This window comes from Bidens hawaiensis, unplaced genomic scaffold, assembly GCF_021521415.1.
Source record: "Bidens hawaiensis isolate Kalapana, Puna unplaced genomic scaffold, B.hawaiensis_p1.1 tig00000636_1, whole genome shotgun sequence".
Lineage (NCBI taxonomy): Eukaryota > Viridiplantae > Streptophyta > Magnoliopsida > Asterales > Asteraceae > Bidens > Bidens hawaiensis.
Genome location: NW_027491038.1, coordinates 2028264 through 2033456, shown reverse-complemented (window position 1 = coordinate 2033456; position 5193 = coordinate 2028264).

Here is a 5193-nt window from a genome sequence, read left to right as displayed (position 1 = left end):
ACTGATTAAACACCTTCCGTATCTCAGGCCAAAGTGTGACCCTAACTGATGTGTTACTGTTTTAAGGGAAAAAAATTGTGTGGAAGGTTGTTAGTACCCATAAGAAATAAGAGAAACATTTTGGCTGAATCTTGAACTGTTACATGTCTTTTTACAGAGTAAGATTAGTTTTCCTATTTTCCTCAGCATCTTCAGATGGTGTTATGGCCACAAGACATCGAATATAATCTAAATTAAGTATTTGGTGTTAATACGTTGTTTTGGGCTATTTTAGTCACGCTCAAACATGTCATGGCCAATTTTTATTCACGGTTAACTGACCCTTAACCAAACCATATTAACATGTAAAACCAATTAACTATAACCGATCGGTAACCTTCTCTAGTTAACCGATAGTTCGGTTTTGGTTACGGTTTTGAGCCAAAACCGAAGAAAACTGACCCATGCACATCTAGTGTCTTTTATTATCAAATAATCTTACATGATATAGTACTTACGATTATTTTAAGAATTTCATGTAAATAAATATTATCCTTTTGTACTTGATATCTTAAAAAAATTCATGTAAATAAAATATTATTCTTTTGTACTTATTATCTTTTAGTACTTATGATTATGTTAAAAATTTCATGTAAATAAATGTTATCCTTATCTACTTAATATCTAAAAAAAAGGTGTTCCTTAGGTTCATATTATTAACAGATCACTTGCTAATTGCATGTCATTTGTCATTTCCATGTACATTTCATTATATCAAAATGCTTTGATGGATGCAAATACTGTAGCTTCGTAAATGGTCCACACTTCATGATCCCATGGTTTGAAAGGCCAGTCATCTATGATGTTCATGCACGACCCCATCTTGTAGAAAGCGCTTCTGGTTAGAGGTGCACAAATCGGTTTTTTAAAAAAACCGGTTCGGTTATTAACCGGACCGGTTTTTTTTGGCCCGGAAAAAAACCGGTTCGGTTAATAACCGGACCGGTTAATAACCGGTTTTTGTATCTGAAAACCCTAACCGGTCTAACTGGTTAGGACCGGTTTAGAAACCGGTTGGAACCGGTTAATAAACCGGTTTTTTTATTAACCGGTTTTTTAATAACCGGTCTAACCGGTTAACCGGTTTTTTTTTTTTTTCTTTTTTTTAAATAACCATTATTTTTTCACAGTATAAACAAACCGGTAACTACAAGGCAAACCGGTAACTACAAGGCAAAACGGACTGACTCCATTCTTTGCTTTCGTTGTTAGGGTTCTTTGTTTGGAAGATTAAAAACACATAACTTTCATTTATAGCTTTTACATTAAAAATACAAACATTAAATCGTTATCGCATATTCGTAACTCAAAAATACAAACATTAAAGAATGCTTAGACACGATTACATTAACAACTTGCTGTTTCTTACTCATTATTTGCCTCCATGTTTGCTGTTTCTTTAACTAATTTTCTTCGCTACCCGATCCCGAGCTATTCCTTAGGTAATCGTCGTACGCAGCTTCTTCATCGGTCATTGGTTGAGTGTGTCCTTGATTGACCTCGTCTTCATACAAGCCCGCCTCATAGTCCATTTCCCCCTCGAGTGAGCGTTGATGTTGTGCCCTATCTAAAGAGTCCAAGTAATCCTTGTAGCAAATCGACATCTCTACAGCTGGTGGAGTGAGTCGAGTCCTCCTAATCGATATAACCCTGCCAGAAACAGAAAAAGCAGACTCCGAAGCTACCGTGGAAGCTTGGACCGTTAGTAAATCTTTGGCCATGGCGGCGAGGATCGGAAACTCATCCTCCTTACCTCTCCACCAAGCCAGCAAATCAAGACTTCTAAATTCATTCGGAGTCATGTGTTTCACAAAGTTGGTACCACCATACCTTCCAAGTTCACTGCTTGGGGTGTTTACCTTTTGACGTTTACCGGCGTCTTCCCAAATCATGTAGTACATCCCCATTTCAAGGTCGGTTTGGGATTGGGATTGGGCAACAGCTCTTAACGAGTCATGAATTTGGGAAGACGACCCGTATTTTGTAAGGTAAACATCATACATGTTAGACAAGGTGGTGTTGAAAGCATTCTTTAAAGTTTGGTTATAATAGGGGTTTTGATCGTCGTTTAACTCTAGCTCATCACAAATTTTTTCTATTAAAGCTTCAACACCACCAACATTGATGCAAGGGTTTAACGCAGCAGCACATGTCAAAACAGCGGGTAGTTGTTGAAAATATTTTCTAAATTTTTCTTTCATTTTTACACCCATATCAAAATAAGGTGCACCCCTACAATGAAGTTCACTCAACTTTGTGCACATGACAGCAATTTTTGGTAAAACAATGGGGCTTGTTGGATAGTAAACCCCGGATAAACTAGTTGTGCAAGATTTAAAAATTTGAAGGACCTCCGTAACGATCTCAATCAATAACCAGTTTCTAGGATCGTACGGTGCACATTTACCCCTACTTGACAAAATTTGATGAAACGCAACTAGTGATTCTTTTTGTTGGATGGCTTTCTCAAACATATCACAAGTCGAGTTCCATCTTGTTGGACAATCCCAATTTGGCCCCAACCATTGACAATTAGCTTCTACACAAAATTTTTTGTATCTTGAAAATGTTTTATTGTTGCTAAAAACATCTCGTAACATTCTTTTAAAATTGTTTCTTTGCGTTTCGATCACGTTTAACCCATCTTGCACGGCCAAGTTGATAACATGTGCAATGCATCGGCTATGAAAAAACGCTCCATCACAAATAGGTTTATACTTTAATTTTAAATGGCCAACCGCGGCCGTATTGTTGGACGCGTTATCAAACGAAATTGAAAAGATTTTATGTTCAATCTTGTATTGTCGAATGACTTTATCCAAGAGTTTAAAAATATTTCTACCCGTGTGCGGGTAATCAAACAATTGAAACGCAACGGTTCGTTTCATCATTTGCCACGACTCGGGGTCAACCCAATGAGCCGTCACACAAATGTATGAGTCGGGCGAACCATTAGGTACCGACCACACATCCGTTGTTAAGTTTACACCAGTTTGTAAGTTTGAAAAGTATGAAATTAGTTCGGATTTAGCGTTTTTCCATGCTTTAAGACAATCTCTTCTAAGGGTCGAACGACTTACGTGTTGGTAGCGTGGTTGAACATACTTTTGCATCATCTCCGTGAATTGAGGGTTGTCGAAGTGGTTGAAAGGAAGTGTTTGTTGAATCACAAAGTTTGAAAACTGTTGACGTACCGCTTCAAGGTCGTACGTAAACACCGTTCCTTGATTCGTCATCTCCGGCTACGAACTACTTTCCGATTCGTCCTTCAAGGCCTTGCAAAAGGGCCTTTGTACATGCGCTTTTAAAGTGGAGTTTGCATCTTTGCCATAAAACTTCAAACAATGTTTGCATCGAGCTTTTTGGCTACCGTTAGACATTTCGCATAGGTCGAAATGTTGCCAAACATCTTGGTTTCGTTTCGTGGGGATGACCCGAACGACCGTTTCTCCCGTGTTCGAGGCACCCATGTTGACGGATGAAGCAGCACTTTGGGAGGCCATGATAATCGACTACGAAATAAGAGCGTATGGAGTGGTAATGTGGTATAATTGAGCGTGAGATAACAAAATAATCGCGTATGAAATAAACGTTTAGAGCGTTTGGAGTTGTATAATCAAGTGTGATCTAACCAATACCCAACCTAAACTATATATAGATGTTTGTGGAGGTAAAATGGTAAAAAAAAAAAAAAACGGTCAAAAAAAAAACGGCTATATAGCCGTTATACAACGGAAAAAAACCGGTTTTTAACCGGTTAACCGGTTATAAAAAAACCGGTTAACCGGTTTTTTTATAACGGTCAAAAACCGGTTTATAAAAAAACCGGTTAACCGGTTTTTTTATAACCGGTTATTAAAAAAAACCGGTTTTTTTTATAACCGGTTCGTTAACCGGTTTTGGCTCTAAAACGTGTAACCGATATACAAACCGGCGGTTTGTAAACCGGTCAAACCGGTTTTTAAAAAACCGGTTTTCTTAAAAACCGGTTTCCGGTTTAAACCGGCAAACCGGTTCCCGGACCGGTTTTTTTGACCACCTCTACTTCTGGTAGCCGTGTACTACAAATGGTACGTATCAGTTGACAATTTCCATCAACTTAATAAAAATATACATTATTTTTTATGTTTGCCTTTTAATATTATAACTAGTAATCGTACCCGCGTGTTGCTGTGGGCCCAAGTTGCTGCCATGTTTACTCTGTGTTATGCCGGTATTCATTTTAGAGATTTTCAGGACTGGTATTGTAGGTTTGGTACGGGACCACAATCGAACTCATCCCTAAACAAACATACCCAAAGGCATCGTCCATCATAATGTGGCTACTGCAGTTTAGAAAATAGGATTCAAAGTAACATAACCTCAGGTTAAAGAATCTGTTATTGTACAAATGCAGAGAATTGGGGAAAATAAACACTGTTGTGGTGGCCAATAATTCCTTGTAGATTTCCTAAATAAATAAAAGATAGTTATTATAATTCATAAAGACCATGACAATAAATTGGGAAAATAATAAAGCAAAAATGAAAATACAATATTACCTTGCTACGTGCCAGATTTATATCGGTGTGGATGAAAGGTGACTGAGAATTCTTGAAAAACGATCGTTAAACCTTAACCTGATATCACGATATCATTTGTGAAACCAACCTGAATTATATGCATGATAATTGATGGTCATGACAACATCAAACAGTAAAACTAATAATAAACGATCAAAATTATCCAAGGTTAGTACCTCGGGAGACATATTTTCCTATGTTTCAAACCTTTTTAGCAGCTTATTCCTCAGAGAGAGGTATGCCACATAGACCCCTCTTCTTTCACCTGTATATACCCTGTATGGGGTGTAAACGAGTCTGGTCGCTTGTGAGCTACTCGATATCGGCTTGTTAACAACTCGAATCGAGCCGGGCTCGTTATTATTTGTATAAATTTAAATAAATGAGCTCTATATATATTTACATTACTGTATTAAATTTATAATATATAGTAATATTTATTATTTATAAAGTTATGATAAAGATAATTAATTAATATTTATTATATTCTATAAAATGAATAATAAACGAGCTGAGCCCGAGCATGGAAAACTTTTCACTAGCCGAGCTCAAGCTTTAGAAATTGAACTCTAAATGAGTGGAGCTCGAACCG